This window comes from Anolis carolinensis, chromosome 6, assembly GCF_035594765.1.
Source record: "Anolis carolinensis isolate JA03-04 chromosome 6, rAnoCar3.1.pri, whole genome shotgun sequence".
NCBI lineage: Eukaryota > Metazoa > Chordata > Lepidosauria > Squamata > Dactyloidae > Anolis > Anolis carolinensis.
Window position 1 is genome coordinate 73,598,606 of NC_085846.1, and position 19,346 is coordinate 73,617,951.

The window sequence follows — 19,346 nt, forward strand, 5'->3', positions numbered from 1 at the left end:
CCTGAATCAATCTGTCAACCTTTTGCTTGTGAAACTCGGTGGTTGCTGTCACAGGACATCCAACTCTTTGCTGTCAAGAATTCAGTGATTGCACATTGCTTAAGTCACATTGACCGACCGTCTGTGCAGGGTTTCATACTTCGCACTTTAACAACACAACTGTTTAATGCTAAGGCTTCTCGCCAAATGGAACTGTAGAGGAGAGTCTACTGAACAAGCCAGTACTTGCCACATACCAGTACTGCCATCTGTTGAGGGGTTACAAAGCTGGAGGCATTACTTTTCATTCAACTCTTGTAGTTCTATATGGAATTATCCAAACATAACTGTTCTTCCTATTATATCCTACCCCATCCTATCCTATCTGATTTGTCATCAATCCACTCCTTGGGCTTCATGCAAATGTAGCATTCGCCAAAATATGTGATCCTGTGCTTTTCTTTTCCATTTCTGGCCAAATAGCTTAACCATTGGTTCATCCCATTGAGTATGAGGTCTGCCCAAGGGCCACTTGTGGGCTCTTGCTATCCAATTCGTTAGTCAACATGTCCATCGGTTATCTTTTGTTCATGCTATATACCCTGAATATCTTCCTTTTAGTAGGATAGTAGGATTTTATTTAGCCATGACCAACATAAATCAAGATGAGAGAAAAAAAGAAAAGTTAAAGCTGCAAGGCAATGCCTCATTGCCAGGAATAAACTGACTTCAATTGGACTGACTTTTATGGGACTACTCTGTTAATACAGTATTGAAAATCAACTTTCATCTCAGCCCCTAGGATTGCAAAGAACTCTACATACCACTGTTACCTCAATCAAATCCTGATCAAAAGAATCAATAAACACTATACCTACTTGAAGGGTTCATTGTTTTTCAGAGGTTTATTCAGAATAATAATATGCAATCAATCTTCAGCACCGATAGATCACTACTCTACTATAGTAATGGGGAGATATTAAATTGTCATCAGAGTGAAGGTATGTTTGGAATGTTTATACTGTAAGTGATGATATACATGTACATTGATTAGGCTTTTCGGCGTTCTTTTTTATTACTAAATACATAACCCTTTGGGGTGGTGGCATTTTTTCTCTGTCTCTTGAGGAACTATAAATCTGTGCAAAACCAGATTTCCTGTGAGAGGGACCATTGGAATGAAATGGCAAAGTACAGCATTTAGCGTTTAAAGTTTATATCAACATCCATGCAGGACAAAGGTAATTTATTCTGTGAAAAAGGGGCCCCTTGCTACATTTAATCAAGCTAAAGAACATGGGAAAGTGCCCTAGCCTGTTTTCTCCCCTTCACTGCTTTTTGCAACAGAACTATTGAAAAACAATTTTCTTCCCATAAAACACCTTAAATCCAGAGTCTAATTAAGCTATTCAAACACAGCTAAGCTGAGAAACAGACTTATCTCTGTTCACTAAGTTTTTCATTTGGCATTTTGTAAAGGGTGGAGAAAATCAAAATTGCATTTACCCTTTTCGAGAGCATACAGTACTCTCACATTAAAAGATTATATTCTTCAAATCCTGCAGATTAGCAATGAGTGCACTTAGGAAAAGGACAAGCACCATGCACACACACAACACACACACACACAGTGTTTATTATGAGAAAAATCTGAAAAGAACAAAACCAAAGAAAACATGAGAATTAGCTGAATTAGAACATTCTTGTTTGTACAAAAATGGTCCAGTTTCCCAGCACTTAGGAGCAGAATAGGCAACTTACTACCTCTTATATCAGACTTTCTGGACTAACACACATTTGGATTTTCTTGAATGATAAATGAAGAAAATATTATTAACACATGCCTCCAAAAACACACACACATCTCTGATGTCTATTTGAAAATGCCTGTTTTATTCTTTTACAAATCTTTGATCAGAGGTAGACAACTGCAAGAGGTGAGAGGGTTGCATTAGCCTGTAAAGGGCTACAATTTCCTCCAAAATAATAATAATAATAATAATAATAATAATAATAATAATAATAATAATAATAATAATAATGCCTTCCAAATACTTCCTAGAAGGAATCTCTGAGTCTTAATTCCCGGTCCAGGGAAGCAAAGCATAGTGGACATATCCCACACACTCTCTAGGGAGCATTTTGTGGCTCTCTAAGGAGTGTGTGACCTGTGATGTTTCATATCAATCTAAGCAAGATCTTTAAAATCTTTTTAGGGATGTGCTATCAGGAACATTTTTTTGTCATCCACTGCGGTCTGCTGGGGAGGCCCTCCTCTCAGTCCCACCCCCTCCTCAATTGCGGCTGGTGGGAATGAGAGATTGGGGCTTCTCCGAGATTGCTCCCTACCTCTGGAACTCCCTCCCTAAAGAATTAAAAATTGTCTCCTCTCCTTCAAAAAGCTATTGAAAAACATATCTATGCAATTTAGCTTAAGGAGAGGAGAGGGATTTAGTTCATCTACATGCACCCTTGCCTAGCTGCTAGCAACTGTTAATTTGCTATTCACCATCTCATAGAATCATAGAATCATAGAATCTCCCTCCCAATTATTTTAAAGTTTGGAGACTTTTAATGAAATTTTAAGTATTTAATATGTGTATAATTATGTGGCTTGTGCTATGTATTGTCTTGCTTATTTAAGCTGTTTTTATAATTTATTGAGTTGTTTTTTTATTTGTCTTATGTACTATACTTGGAAAGCCATGATGATTGTTTAATGCACTGCTGTTGGCATTGAATGTTTGCCGTTGTTTATTTTGATGTAAACCACCCTAAGTCCCTTCGTGGAGATAGGGTGGGCTCCCCATTTCATGCCTTCTCTTAGATATTATCTCCAAAAAAACTCTATATGATTGTTTTATTCTTTTTACAATATTAATTTATTAAATATAAATTTATCCTCTGATACGTAATATCGCCAAAATTATTTTATATTGCCTTGGATGACTAGATGTTTAGCTTAACTCCAATATTTGGGAGTACTCAGAACTGTCTGCTAAAGAGTTGCGTTCCATTCCCCTGTACTATACTTCTCAAGGTACCCTGTGTGCTACATCACAGTATTACCTTAATATCATTCCTAACTCCTCCCTGTTCAGAGTACCTTGGTACTTTCTAATATTTTCATTAAATTATGAATCTAAGGATGCCTTAGGATGGAGATACAGCAATGAAAATGGTATGAAATTGGTGTAATTGTACAATGGCAATACTGCTAGTTGTTGTATTTCTAGTTGCTTCATAATGCAATATATCATATGAAAATATTGAGACTGAGGAAACGTGAGATTTAAAAAACAAACAAACTATTCTCTAACCATGTGTTATCGAAGGCTTTCATGGCCAGGATCACAGGGTTGTTGTATGTTTTTCGGGCTGTGTGACCATGTTCCAGAAGTATTCTCTCCTGACGTTTCGCCCACATCTATGGCAGGCATCCTCAGAGGTTGTGAGGTACCTCACAACCTCTGAGGATGCCTGCCATAGATGTGGGCGAAACGTCAGGAGAGAATACTTCTGGAACATGGTCACACAGCCTGAAAGACATACAACAACCCTATTCTCTAACCGGTATATCCAAAAGCAAGTCTGGTTGTTTTTATTATTTCTTCCCAATTGGGAAAATTCTTAATCAATTGTGTTTCATTGACTCTATCATGTCCATTCATATTTTGTTTTCTTTTTACATTTAGCATATGTAATCAAAATCCTTGAGGGCATTAGATCTGAGCTTACAGCATTTTCTATCCCATCTCTTTGAATAAGTTAGGACAGGGGAAGTCTGAGTTCAAATTCTCAGTAATGAACTTTCAGCCAGCTAGTATCCCCCAGTCTAACAACCTACAGGGTTGCAAGGATAAAACTAGAGCAGATGACCATGAACATAACCTTGAGTTCCTTGAAGGAAGGGGGAATTATACACATAATCCATCTCCCATCCAGTGATGTGCAAACATCGTGGCCTGGAAGGTGGTTTTGCAAGAAAAGAGGACAGTATGATGGACATAATGGCATAGTGCACCATAATGAAGCTGTATCGGATTTAAGCTATTCTTCTGCCTTTTTTGCTGGACTTCATCAATCCATTTTCCCATAGCTGATAAAGAAGGGATTTTGTCCCCGTTCCCATTTTTGTTTTTATTTCTTGTTCATATATAAACCCCCACTTGTCTAGTTTCCAACAGACCTCACAACCTCTGAGGATGCCTGCCATAGATGTGGGCGTACGGCCCTGAAAACTCACAACAACCCAACAAAAGGAGTTGTTGCATACTTTTATTACTGGAATATGAATTAATTGTTAATTTATTGTAACCAGTTATTCCCAAATTTCAAGCATAATACACATTAGAAAGATTCCAACTTAATACAGGAAACTTTTTATTCTACACAAATGTTACTACTAAGTTATATCTGCAACTATCCAAATAACAAACATCATAATGTCACAATATGGGTAAAGTCATAATGTTACAGAAAGCAATGTCAAATCTACTTTCACCCCTTACGTGTTGAACAACAAAGGCCCCTTCCACACAGCTGTATAAAATCACATTGAAGTGAGTTATATAACAGTGTGGACTCAAATAATCCAGTTCAAAGCAGATACTGTGGATTATCTGACTTTATATTCTGGGTTATATAGCTATATGGATGGGCCCACTGTCTGCAAGGGGACATTATTTACATTCAGTTGAACATACACTACTCACTAAAGTGGATTGTTTTGCTTAGACTCCTCAATCAAGCAGACACATCCAGACCTTTGCTGACTCTGCACCATAAGTTTAATGCAGTTTGACGCTACTGTGCCATGACTCAATGCTAAAGAATCTTGGGGTTTGTAGTTAGGCTATGACTATCCCATGACTATCTAGCATGGAGTGATGGAAATTAAAGTGGTGTTAAATTGCATTAATTCTGCAGTGTATATGTACCCCTTGCCATTCAACATAAAAAGGTTTGGTATTGAGGGGATATAGCCCAGCAGTCAAGGTAATGTAGGAAACAGATCCAGCATATACAATCTCATCTCTTTACCCACTTATAACTGTCATACATTCAGGCAGCTGTGATAATAAAGCTAGAGCGGGAGTGAGATGCATAGTTGCTATGGGAGGTGTTTTTTCCGTGGAAACCATTATATCTGGTTTAGCCTAGAGAGGTTAACAATATTGTATCAGTGTTTGTGGAAATTACAGCCTACTGTTGTTTTCCTGAGAGTTCATCCCTTGTGTCAATGGAATGGTAACTGCAGTTCACTTGATAAACAATGTCTGGAACTATTTTCTGCAATTGCTTCTGACAAAGTCCTGGCAAGAGGTGTGGTAAAACAATTTCTTGAGAAGAAATACTGCTTCCAAATGGGAGCCATAAAGCTGACTGGCATCCAAGTTTTTTCACATCATAATCAAGCGGAACAGCCACACAAAGGGCTTTCTGATATGTTCATTATTCTAATATAATAAAACATGGATGTGATTTTTTAAAAAAAAAATACAATCTGTATTTCAGTTACTTTCAGTACTATTGCCATCTCTCTCCTTCCACAATGGTCTAGGACAGTGGTTTTCAACCTGTGGGTCCCTGGGTGTTTTGGCCTACAACTTCTGGAAATCACAGCCAGTTTACCAGCTGTTAGTATTTTTGGGAGTGAAAGGCCAAAACATCTGGGGTGTTGTATCCCAGAGCTGGAACCCTTCTGATCTTAGACACCACACCAGTTGAGTATTGATAGCAAGCAGTTTATTAAAGAATATATAAAAGCCAAGCAATAAAAAGGATGCAAAAAGTATAGTCCAAAACGGTATCTTTAAAATGTAAGAATTAGTCCATGAATTTCAAGGTACAAAGATAAAATGCAAGGTGTGGGGTTGCAAAATCCACAAGTACAAGGCAGCATAAAATCCCAAGACTAAGAACAGGAACTTGGCAATACTGGAACCATGAAATTGGAAATCCACTTGAATTCTCCAAACAGGAATTTGACAAGACTGGAATAATGAAACTAGAAATCCACTTGGAAGCAAGACTGGCATGAAAAATCAATGTTGACCACACTGAGATAAAAAGCTTTCCCTTGTCTCTTATAAGCCTTTCCTGTCTCATGCAATGAAAAGAACACATCCCGTTTCACTTTCCCACCAGATAAAGATTTGCTTTCTCCTTTTTCCTGAAGATGAGCTGACCTTCAGACCTGTGAATCCTCCCTTTGTTTACAAAAGCCTTGTTGTCTATATTCAAGCTCATTAAATTCTGCACCTGACAAATCATTCTCAGAAGACTGATTCTCAGAGAAAGGGCCTCTCTCAGGAATTTGTCCTTGAACATACTCACTCTGTCTGCAGGAAACCTCAGGCTCAAAGCCAGCCCTGTAAAAAAAAAACCCCATCATCCCCATTGCCATCAGACACTATCACAGGTTGAACTGCAACATGGGGACCCACAGGTTGAGAATCACTGGTCTAGGAATTCACAGGCCCAGACACTGTGCCCCAGGTTTCTGAGTGGTGATTTCCAAACTATAACTATGGTATAAAAATGGCAGAATGAGTCAACGTGTGGCAGACAATGACTTCCATCTATGCCAATAGGCAAGTAGCTTCTTTTATATAGAATTCCAATACAAAAGTCTCAAAACCAAAGATTTAGAAGCTACTTTTACGAAGGAGGAACATAACATCATACTGAAGCCATCCGGAACTGAGCTGGGGAACATCTTATCATGGCTCAGCTATGGATGGTTTGTGGATATCACATCATGAAAGTCATGTCATGATGGATACAACATTCATTACTGCCCAGATTCTGCTCCAAACTACAAGTGCTAAAGAAATGGACCACAATGTGTATTTCAGGCAACAGCCCTATCCAAAAGGTTGCTTGACAAACTTGAAATCTTGGAAGTAGCAAGTATTGCAGGCTGTCCTCTCCAATACCATGGCTTTAAGCAAATTATAGGTAAAAGGAAACTCAAGAGCAGAAGAAACCCCAAGTTTCCACAGTTAGAGCCACAATTTATGAAACTAGTCAAAGAGCAGGTTCAAGTTAAGGATGGAAAGAATATTGACAGATGCAAAAAGATTTGTGGGTGTGTGTGTGCTTAATTTTTTGTTGTGTAAGATCACTGGCTTTAGTGTAGGGGGACCAATCTTACTTTAAAATCCCACACATTGCTGTCTCTGTTGTTTCTGCATAAAAATTGACATGCAACACGCATACTCATATTTCTGTGCACAATATGCTCCCCAAACATTTTGGGATGTGTGAATACTTGTTAGAACTGGACAAAAATATTTGTTTGGGGGTTGTTATTTTTAATCACCTGATAAGGAAGATGTGGAAATGCATAGTGAAATACTGTATTAACATATTAGACTTCAATATAGTCCCAAACATTTCCATAATGTTGCACATCAGCTGTTTTTCACTCTATGGCTTTAACCCAGGGCCAGTTTTGAAATGTAAGAAAATAAGGAATGATAACAGTTTCCTTTGGAGATTGCCAACAACAACACAGAGACAAGTTCAGGACTAGTCCTACAATTAAACAAAGAGCATGCCTCATTTCTTTTCTACACACCTGTACTCCTTCTCCACTAGTTCCCCATTCTATCTCCACTGTTCATAAAGATAACTTTTGATTTATATCTTTGCTGTTAAAACTAATGACTATGTTTTCATGATAAAGCTAACTTCCATGGTGCAATATACAAAACACATTGCTTAGTTTTAAAGTTCCCTCATGACCCCTGTCCTTATATTCCCTAGGCTCTCTTTCTCAAAGAACAGCCTCCTTCAGCTGTTGCTTGGAGTTGCTAGCCAATCTTGAGAGCCAACATAATGTAGAAATTTGTGCATTGGGCTACAACTCTGGAGATCAGCGTTTGAATCTCCACTCAGCCACGAAAACTCATTGGGTAACCTTGAGCATGTCTCACTCAGACGAAGGCAAAAGCACAACCCTTCTGAACAAATATTGCCAAGAAAACTCTGTGATAGGGGTTTTAGGGCTGCCATGAGTTGGAAAGAAAGAGTTGAGCAGGCCCTTGGAGATCAGTATCAGTGTGTGATTCCACAAAGCATGAGATAAAAGAAAGACAAGCCAAAATCTCAGGGTTTTCAGATGGCTACCAGTTCTTTCTCAAGTCAGCAAGAACTGCTGTTGTAAGTAATAGGATTCTCTATGATGGAAATTAGATTTCCTGAAAGTAACAAAGTGATGTGCAATTAACCCAAGATAGTGAGAGAACATGATTCTTAAAGCCCATGTTCAAGAAAACAACTTGAATATGCAGTCATTCCCAGCATGTTATCTTTCCTTTGCTTGGGAGGGGTGTGGAATAAAAAATATCCTTCCTTACTCTCTTGCATTAGAAATGGAGTACAAGTGTTCTCTTTCACAGTTTTCTAATATGTTTCTAGTATGAGTATGAGACTGAGACTGCAGCCAGATAATCAGAAGATGTTTCCTTCTTGGGAGGAGAGCAATGACCAATCTCAATAAAATAGTGGAGTAGAGACATCACACTGGCAACAAAGGTCTGCATAGTTAAAGCAATGGCATTCCCTGTAATAACATATGGATGCGAGAGCTGGACTATAAGGAAGGCTGAGTAAAGGAAGATTGAACTGTGGTGTTGGAGGAAAATTCTGAGAGTGCCTTGGGCTGCAAGAAGATCCAACCAGTCCATACTACAGGAAATAATGCCGGACTGCTCCCTGGTGAGAAGAATATTAAAAGCCAAGATGAAATACTTTGACCATATAATGAGAAGACAGGAAAGCTTGGAGAATATAATAATGCAGGAGAAAAAGGAAGGAAAAAGGAAGAGGGGTCGGCCAAGGGAAAGATGGATGGATGGTATCCTTGAAGTGACTGGCTTGACCTTGAAGAAGCTGGTGGTGGCGACGGCCAACAGGGAGCTCTGGCATGGGCTGGTCCATGAGGTCACGAAGAGTCGGAAATGACTGAACAAATAAACAACAACAACAACATGAGTATGTTTTATAGAAAAGAGGAGGGGAAAGGAACGGTGGTTAGCAAGTAGAATAGAAGATGACAGGTTAGAATGGGGATAGCGTGTTCATTTATAAAGTTAAACATCTTTCCATAAAATGTTAACAACAAATTGCTTTATCATGTATCGTTATCTTCATCATATTTGTCAAAAATAGACACATAAATCCAAACAAAGCTGTGCTATGTCTAAGCACCAAAGACCATATTTCATCTTTGAACAAAACAGAAAAACACATTAAAAGGTTGCAGTGTTCATACACACTTTTATACAAATAAAAAGAGAGGGCGACATGCCCCATTGTAAACTCCTTGTTGAGACTTGTGTGTTTTCTCCAGTATCTCTACTGACTGCCAAAAATGCCTTAGGACAGGATGTGGTAATGATTTTGCTTTGGCAGACCTTCTCTTCAGTGGAGAGAATGCATCCCATATTTTATCTTGGCTTCTCCTCTTCCCATGTTTTCAAAACATGTGAAGGCCAAGTTTCCAGAGAGGCTTCTAACTTTTGACAGATCCCATCTTTCATTCTATTCAGCAGAAGATGTGGCTGATGGATATACAGAACGAATTATATCACATAGCATCATTCATTTGTAACAACAGAAATGTTAGAATGTGTGTGTATGTGAAATGCAGAGAATAGTGTAAGCCAATCTTCAAAGGATATCAAAATTCATATGCGGGGGGAAGGAAACTAGAATGCAATTAAACTATTGCTAATGCATGATTGATGGGACCAGTGGTGCAGCAGGTTACACCGCTAAGCTGCAGAACTTGCTGATTGGAAGGTCAGCAGTTTGAATCTGAGGATGGGGTGAGTTTCTGTTGTTAGCCCCAGCTTCTGTCAACCTAGCAGTTCAAAAACATGTGAATGTGAGTAAATCAATATGTATCACTTTGGCGGGAAGATAACAGCGCTCCATGTAGTCATGCTGGCCACATGATCTTGAAGGTATCTATGGTCAACGCTGGCTCTTTGGCTTAGAAATGGAGATGAGCACCACCTGACAGAGTTGGACACGACTAGACTTAATATCAAGGGAAAACCTTTACCTTTAATTCATTATTGATATCAGTTTGAATATTTTGTTCTGGATAAGCACTCTAGCATTTTATTGGACTGTTACTTGTTTTTTAAATATTAACTCTATGATATGGTTTTGTTGTCTCTTGTTATTATGTTTATTTCTTTAGCTGCTTTGAGTTGTTCATTTTGGTAGCAAAAGCAGGCTGTACGTATAATCAATGAACATATACATTGAAGTGGGTGTCTATCCTTCTAATTAGCAATTTGTCATTAATTTAAGTTCCTTTGGTTTCAGTAGGTTTATTCTATGTCTGACTAGGCTGGGTACGACCCAATAATCCTACCATTTTATGTTTTAAACTATTACAATATATATATTAAATTATAAGCACAATATTTGCCATCATAAAGTGTTTTGGAAGGAAGGAAGGAAGGAAGGAAGGAAGGAAGGAAGGAAGGAAGGAAGGAAGGAAGGAAGGAAGGAAGGAAGGAAGGAAGGAGTCGATAGATCAGGCTTTTGAACTGGAAAATGATGGTGCTTTTTAAAAGATATATATGGTTATTTTATGGTGTTTACAATAACACTCAAGATTCTTTTTATCACTCTGCATGCATTTTTGCAATCATTGTCTCATGATCATTCCAATGAGCTAGATTAACTCCAAGGCCATTTTATCCCCAAAGTCTAATACATTTGTCCAACTGCTCACTCTAAGTCTTCCCTTAAATATAACAGCTATATTTCTTCCAAGTTTCTTGCACAAATAGTCCATCACAAACCTTTTACAGGCTGTGAAACAATACCCACCTGTTGAGTATCCTTTGTTGAAAGAATGGTCGCAGTTGGTAGCTATCATATCAGTGTTATGGTGAATCCATTCCAGGTTCTGTATTCTAAAAAAAAACTATTCAATATGCTGAACCTATTCACCACCTTGGATTGTTCTTTTACAATGTACTAAAATTTGGAATCAATTCACCATCTAACTGATATCGAAACTACAGTGGGAATAGGGAACAGTTAATGAGGAATACCTTGCGACTTGTTCAAAAAAGCTTCAAAAAGTTAGCAAAGATAAGTGTTCCAAAGGCTTGGGGAAATAATTATTTTCTAAACAGAAGAGTTTTATGCTGATGCCACATCTTCATGCAGACTCACATAATATTTCACAAAAGTTGGCTATGCGTTGCAGAGAGATTTTGCAGGAGTTATAACATGCTTCCTGCCTATTGTTCATGTAACCTGACTATTTTCACTACCTTGTCATATAGAGGAGGTTGGAAAAATATATTCTGAACACCTGAAACCATGGAACGAGATCACAGCTGGTTCTTTCCAAAATTTGAGTTTCTTACACATTACTGTAGGTAACTGTATTCCTCACCAACTATAGAGAAATGCATTTTTAACCAACATTTGTATGCATATTCTCTAATCTCTTTACCTAATGTGCTATTTTGATTTTGCTTGCATTAGAGATTAAGACATATTAGTTTGTTGTTGTCCCACCATATGCAAAAAAGGAACTTGTTCCTGTAATTCATGAGTGTTCAGAAAATAATCCATTGTCAATACTGATTAGAATCTTCAAACAATAACCTTTTGCATCACTCATTGCTTTTCTATCACATTCTTTGAAAACAATAACCCTTAACCTTGACAAGAGAAAGGCATAAAATGTGTAAATTGCTGTCAGAACATCTCTAAAAATGCTTTGAAGTGCATTCAAACATAACTCTAAAAAATTAGGAAAATGTTACTTGTTATACTGACAGAATAAATTTCCTCCCAGAAGTTGCACTACTTTTGAAGTGTGACCTTGTTCCACCCTCATTACTAGAAATGTTGCCTGCAACTATGTTGCTCGTAACATGCTTCTTTCAAGCTCTGGAATACATCCTCACTGTCGGGTCACCCTGGTTGCGGGAGCCTCAAAGCAGCAGATGTGCCATACTATTCCCACTCTTTTCAAGCAAACCAATTCTCAGGAAATGTACGTGCCTTTTGGGGGAAAAATGGCTTGAGAGGCACAAAAATCCACCTCTCAAGCAGCCCTAAAACTTTATGTTTATGGACGATATGCAGTGCGGAGGTTCACGAAATGCCAAACACCATCCAATCTCTTTCTACATTATAAGAGCCCTACATAAAGTAGCAATGTTTAGGAATAAATTACACTACTTCATAGAAGACTACCTTGAATTATAGTCTCTTTCCCAGAGCTCAGAGGTAATTACACTTGTCCTATTTGGCAAGACCAAAGACACTAAGTAGTAGTTGTACTGGGAAAGAGGTTTAGGGGGGAAACGACTTTCATAATCAGTTATAAAAACAACTTACTCCATGAGTTGTTACTTCAAACTGTAAAAAAGGGAGAAATTCTACTAGTTTTGCCAGGAAGGGGGAGAATCTTAGCTTGTAGAAGGGAAATATATGTCAGTATACAGGTCTATGTACAAAGGCATCTCTTTTAGGCTTTTTGCTTAAGGTGCACAGGCTACCTGTGAAAAAAGATACAACAATGAGATTGATGTGGGCTGCGTATGCAATTTTGCTCCACTCATTTGCACAGAGCAATCACCACTAATGATGGATCCTATTGCAACAGCAATTGGGTAATGGATAAGTCATGACATTTGGTCCAAGCTGCCATGTTGCTATGTTTCTACAAAACCATTCGGTCATGTCTGTCAGTATAGTGATTGTTACCCCAAAAAAGAGAAATATTACTCAAATTCTTGGTGAGCAAAGCAAGAATGAGCAAACCCCCAATTCCCATCCATCGATACAGTAAAATAATGCCATATCTTTTATAGATATGCAGTCACCAATCTTTTCTAAAACTCCATGCTTGAGAGATTTATTATTTGTATTATCCTGCAGCCATCATTGTCGATTTCCTGACTGGCTGTGGAATTCCAAGTGCCTTCAAGTGCCAAAAATAGGCAGGAAATATGGGTTTCTATGAAAAAGTTAGTGTTGGTTTAGATTGAACAGTCCTGTGCCAATACACAACAGTGTAAATGTGGCATTCTGGACTGTCTCTAGGTTTTGAAGATGTTTCTTGACAACAGCAATGTCATCTGAATTATTATAAAAATTCAGCATTTAGTTTGAACTTTTAAGGAGTTATCCAAATACTAGCCCCCAAATAGTTTGTACCCTCTATTATTTGAAACACAAGAAGATGAATCCACAGCAGACACTGTTGTATCAGATCACAAGTCGGACACTTATTATTATTATTATTATTATTATTATTATTATTATTATTATTATTGACACAATGACATAGTATGACACAGCAAACAAGATAGATATGCTGGATTTCGTGTCACAAAACTACAAGTCAAACACTTCCCAAGTGTTTAGGGCTGTGTGATGTATGCGCGCAGATCCCAGTAGGGTGGCCTTTTGCAGTTGGCAGATCGTAATTTTGTCAATGTTTATTGTTTCCAAATGCCAGCTGAGATCTCTTGGCACAGCACCCAGTCTGCCAATCACCACTGGGACCACCTGTACTGGTTTCTGCCAGAGCCTTTGAAGTTTGATCTTGAGGTCCTGATAGTGGCTGAGTTTTTCTTGTTGTTTTTCATCAGTTTGACTGTCCCCTGGTATGGCGCCATCAATAATCCAAACCTTTTTCTTTTCCACAACTGTTATGTCTTGTGTGTTGTGTTCCAGAACTTTGTCATTCTGGATTTGTAAGTCCCACAGTATCTTTGCGTGTTCATTTTCCATGACCTTTGCAAGTTTGTGATCCCACCAGTTCTTTACTGCAGGGAGGTGGTACTTGAGGCACAAGTTCCAATGAATCATTTGGGCCACATAGTTATTATTTTCCCTTACAGCAACAAATTCAGCATTTAGTTTAAACTTTAAAAAAGTTACCCAAATCCTATCCCCAAAATAGTTTGTACCCTCTATAGAGTCCTTTAAGAGGCTGCACTGAGCATTGTTATGGCATTTGTTCCAAGTTTTAAGGTATGATCTTCTGCTCTCTTTCTCTTTTGATAATTGACTAATAATGTCTGAGAGTCATGATACAAAACTTAAGCATCACATTCCAGACTCCCAAATGACTGTCTATGTCAGTTTCACACAGATGATATAAAATCATAGAGAAGGTGTAATAGATCATCCTCTGTTGGTGATTAAAAAGTCAAACAGTATGAAGGATGTCCTTTTTCAAGGTGTAAGTAAAATAGTCAATACTTTTATTGTTTTAGAACACTATGACAAAATCATTCGTAAGTGAAAGGAAGCAAAGCATTTCTAACTTTTGCCCTCCCTAAACCTTGAGTCCATTCCATTTACACATATATTTCACCTGACTTTTATGCAGAGTATGGAGTTTTGTTTTTTGTTTTTGTTTTTTGCTTTGCTATGATGACACAGATCATTCAATAGCTACTGGGGACAGGAATCGTAGAGCATTTTTAAAACTGCATAAATGAAAAATTTCAAAATCTTTCAGTAATCTTTCAATTACATTTTCACACATTTTCCTTTTTTTTTTTTCATTTTCGCACCACAATGTTGCTTTTCTGTGCAAAAACGTTTTGCACAAAAAGGACATACAAAAGACAGGGACAAATGTAAGATTACTTAGGCAGAAAAAATGAAATGCAAAGATACAGAATGGGGGGACACCTGGCTCAACAGCAATATGTGTGAAAAAGATATTGGAGTCCTCGTGGAGAGGAAGGTGAATATGAGCCAACAATGTGATGCAGTGGCAAAAAAGGTCAATGGAATTTTGGCCTCATAAGCAGGAGTATAGTGTCTAGATCAGGCATGGGCAGTTTGCTTTGTGGCCGCATTGCAGGCCTGACCAAAAGGGCCAGGTCAGGTGGGAGGACAGGCACATGCTGGGTGTGGCTGCCCTGGGAGGAGGGGGGCCTAGGAGAGGATGGGGCCAGGAGGGGGCAGGACAGGGCCCGGGTCATCCTCAGGTTGTCCTCCTGGCATATGGACAGGGCTACTCATCTCATCCTTATGACTGGAGAAAGGCAAAACATGTGGTGACTTCCCCAATCTTCCTCCCCGATCCTTGGGTTGTCCTCTTCCCATTGTGAGATAGGTAGTGGCTAGGAGTGCTCTGGAGGGCCTTCCTTGAGCCATCCTCAAGCTATGCTCGAGCCATCCTCTCAGCATAAGGACGTGGCTGCTTGCACCATCCTTATGCCAGGAGGAGAGCAAGACATGCAGTGGCTGAGAATGATCCAGAGGGCAGGTTGCTGTGTCCTTATGCCAAGAGGACAGAGAAAATTAGGAAGGCCTGAGGTAAGTGCCCAGAGGGCTTTAATTTGCCCATGCCTGGTCTAGATCCAGAGAAGTCATGCTACCCCTTTATTTTGCCTTGGTCAGACCACACCTGGAATACTGTGTCCAATTCTTGGTACCGCAATTGAAGGGAGATGTTGACAAGCTGGAATGTGCCCAGAGGAGGGTGACTCAAATGATCAAGGGTCTGGAGAACAAGCCCTATGAGGAGCGTCTTAAAGAGCTGGGCATATTTAGCCTGCAGAAGAGAAGGCTGAGACAAGACAGGATGGCCATGTATAAAATATATGAGGGGAAGTCAAAGGGAGGAGGGAGCAAACTTGTTTTCTGCTGCCCTGGAGACTAGGGTGTGGAAAAATGACTTTAAACTACAGGAAAGAAGATTCCACCTGAACATTAGGAAAAACTTCCTCACTGTGAGAGCTGTTCGGCACTGGAACTCTCTGCCATGGAGTGTGGTGGAAGCTTCTTCTTTGGAGGCTTTTAAGCAGAGGTTGGATGGCCATCTGTCGGGGATGTTTTGAATGTGATTTTCCTGCTTCTTGGCAGGGAGTTAGACTGAATGGCCCATGAGGTCTCTTCCAACTCTATGATTCTATGATTTTGCCCTCTGTGCAAAAACATGTTTCCTTCCAAATCAAGTTTTTTGTGTAAAATAATTTTTTGTCTGAAAAAGTGCTGAAGTACAAACAATATAATGTTGGTTGATAATTTTCTAAGCAAGGTATCTTAAAATGCCAAAGACACTTTTCAGGCCTGTATTTGCAATAACTTGGATATGCAGATTACATCTCACATACAATGCCAGACTGGTGTGTCCATATTCTGAGATTACTTGTGTATAATCATACAGAAAAGATGAAGTATCGCCAAGGAGACTGTAACAGATGTTTCTAAACCCATGTAAATCAATACATTTTCTGCTGGATTTTTTATACAATAAAAGTTATCCCACACAAAGCAAAACTAAGCAAATTACCTTAGCTAAGCTTGCATTATTACACATTGCCCTGTTCCTACAACCTCTGGAAAGAAGCTCAATTTCAGGGGTTAACAGTATAAAACAAATATGCCCAGCTAAATCAAAAACTTTAATGTAAAGTGTATTTGCAGAGTGGTGTGTGCATGTATCAGTGTGATATTCTAAAGGCTCTGGCCAAGTTTTAATGGGCTGTCACACACCAATGGTTATGAAAGACTTACAATGAACCTAGCTGATACGCTGATTTGATTTGAATTAACTGCATGAGATTGCTGCTTTGAAAAGCTGCTCTAAAGAGGCAAGAGCAAAAGCAATCTTGGAAAAAGCACTGGGACGGTTGCTTCAGATGCACAGAAGTGTGGAAGGTAGAGGAAGCTAATTGAGAGATGCATTTGTTTGCGACTGACATTTTTTTGCCCTAAAGGAACCCAACACAATGGAGGTGGGCTCTTTAGTTATTCTCCTGATAAAGCAGCTTAATAAGCTTGTGTTTGAGCCTTTGTTCCTCTAAGATTGGTTTGCCGATAAACGTTCTTTACAAAACAAAACAATGTCATCAGTTAGCATTTTAGGGAGCTGCACTGTTTGGACTTCAGGTTTTGTTCTGCACTGCTTACATGCCTCCTATCTCAGATTTAAAGCCGTGTGTTTCAGGCCCTATCTAAACTGCCATATTATGAAGCTTGAACTACATAACCACTGTAGACTCATATAATCCAGTATCCACAAAACTGAATATGAGTCTATACTGCCATATAGTCCAGTTCAATGCAGTTTATCGGCATTATGAAACAGAATTATATGGCAGTGAAGATGGGACCACAGAGAAGTGTCTTTCACCTACATAAGAAAAGCTGTGTAACAATGATTTCCAAAAGTATCAAAAATACTGTTTGCAGGTTTTTCCATAAACTCAGCTAATTTCTGTGAATTAATTCTGCAAATTAAAATATATTAATGAGTAAAGATTAATCCGTAACACACATCTCAATCTCAATACTATGTTCTCAGAAAATAAATATATGGTTTACATAGAAAGAATATCAAAACTGGGGTGAGAAATACATAGCTCTTTGGGTGTTACTGGACTGCACATCAGCCTTAGTTAGCATAACTAATAGTAAGAAATTATGAGAGCTACAGTCCAATCATATCTAGAGCAGTAGTTCTCAACCAGTGGGTCCCCAGATGTTTTGGCATTCAACTCCCACAAATCCTAACAGCTGGTAAACTGGCTGGGATTTCTGGGAGTTGTAAACCAAAACACCTCAGGACCCACAGGTTGAGAACCACTAATAGAGGATGACTTCTTTTCCCATCCTTAATCTAAATCAGTGGTTCTCAACTTGGGTTCCCCAGATATTTTTGGCCTACAACTCCCAGAAAGCCCAGACAGTTTACCAGCTGTTAGGATTTCTGGGAGTTGAAGGCCAAAAACATCTGGGGACCCCCACACTGAGAACCACTGACCTATAGTGTTTGGCTGTGTTATACTCACTGCTGGAGATAAAAGTCTATCCATGTAAGGTATTTCTATGCTTATACATCTATGTAGGCAACATCTTCCAGGGCTTCCATGTAGTACTGCAGCACTCAACTGTTTGGGGCAATTATTATTCTGAGTAAAAACACACATTTTGCATTAGGAAGTTCCAGGCTCATGTATTAGTGCCTGCAGATAGACATCTGACGTGAAGCTATGGATGGTCCCTTACCGTCTGAGCAGGGAATACAGAGCTTGATGGACAAAGGTGAAAAACACTGAAGTAGAAGACAATCTAATGTATATGGGGGCCTTGTGATCAACATTCCCAGTCTCTTCAAGTCCCACTCTCAGGGCACATTCTAAGAGTGGGGGGGGTGTTAGATACATGTAGATGTGTCATGTTTATGAAAGGAACTAGTGGGTTAGTACATGGTAATACCTTCCACCTTACACATAAGATACATAACTGCAGCATTCTTCATTAGCTTATGATATTATCATTTTTTCAGTACAGCTCAGATATTGGCCGTAGGACCAATGGGTTATCCTTAATGTTTACAAGGTCTACTTGTTTCCAAAGGTGGTGTGATTTATTATATTTATAGGGTTTTGTTTTCTTTAACAGTGCTCCTTCCATACTTTCGACACTCTTAGAAATACTCTTCAGCTATAACTCTTGACAACCTCTGTGATAAACTAAAATTAAAGGAGGGAAGCATAAAACAGTTTCTAACAGAGGAATGTGTTGTATTCAGTGGTACTATATTTGAAGATGTTTTTAGGTTTGCATAGTGGCTATCTCCTTTACATTAATTTTCTAATGCATTATGTGTGGTATTAGGCAAACTCTAATAAAATATGTCATGGAAAATAAGATAGCAGCTCTAAATCAAGTTACACAATCCTAAACTGCCCAAAATATTTCTTATCATATTGGAAATGTATACTATGTGTTCGTTTTCCTGCAGAGTGGGAACTGAGTTTTGTATACTATACATTAAGAGTGTCCTATACAGTGTCCTATAAAGACATTGACTATTGGAAGAGTTGCAAAAGAAACATCTTATCAGAGCCATAACCTGTTGACTTATTTAGGAGTTCACACACATACCCTTTATTCAGTCTCACTTTGTACGTGCAGAACAATATTCCAAAATCAAAGACCCCAGAAGGGCATTGCATATTGAGCAACATCACCTCAAGTGCAATATTTTTCAAACTACACAGTTCACAAATGTATCAGCCAAGTCAGCTCATGTGAAATCATCAAAGTGATGTACTTGAATAAGAGAATCATTGTTTGTAGCAGGGACACATGCCACAGTTGCCATGAAAGTTGAAAAGTCCTTCATAGTTAATTCTGACCTTGGCCAATGTCTACCAATGGTATAGAAAAGAAATCACAATATGATTATACCAAATCATATGATGAGCATTCCTAAGTATTAAAAAGTATTTAAAAAATAGGGTAGTCAGTTTCCTGATACATTCTAAATTTGAACTAGATACTTCTTTAGCAATGTATTCAGCTTTTGGCAAGTGGCCCCAAGCTATTTTTAT

The 19,346-nt window shown here is 38.7% G+C and overlaps 1 protein-coding gene across 4 annotated transcripts in view; it reads right to left on the bottom strand.

Moving 5' to 3' along the window:
* Positions 1-19,346, bottom strand: part of rbms3 (RNA binding motif single stranded interacting protein 3) — a 958,643-nt gene that overhangs the window by 674,306 nt on the left and 264,991 nt on the right. The gene's annotated exons all lie outside the window — the stretch shown is intronic.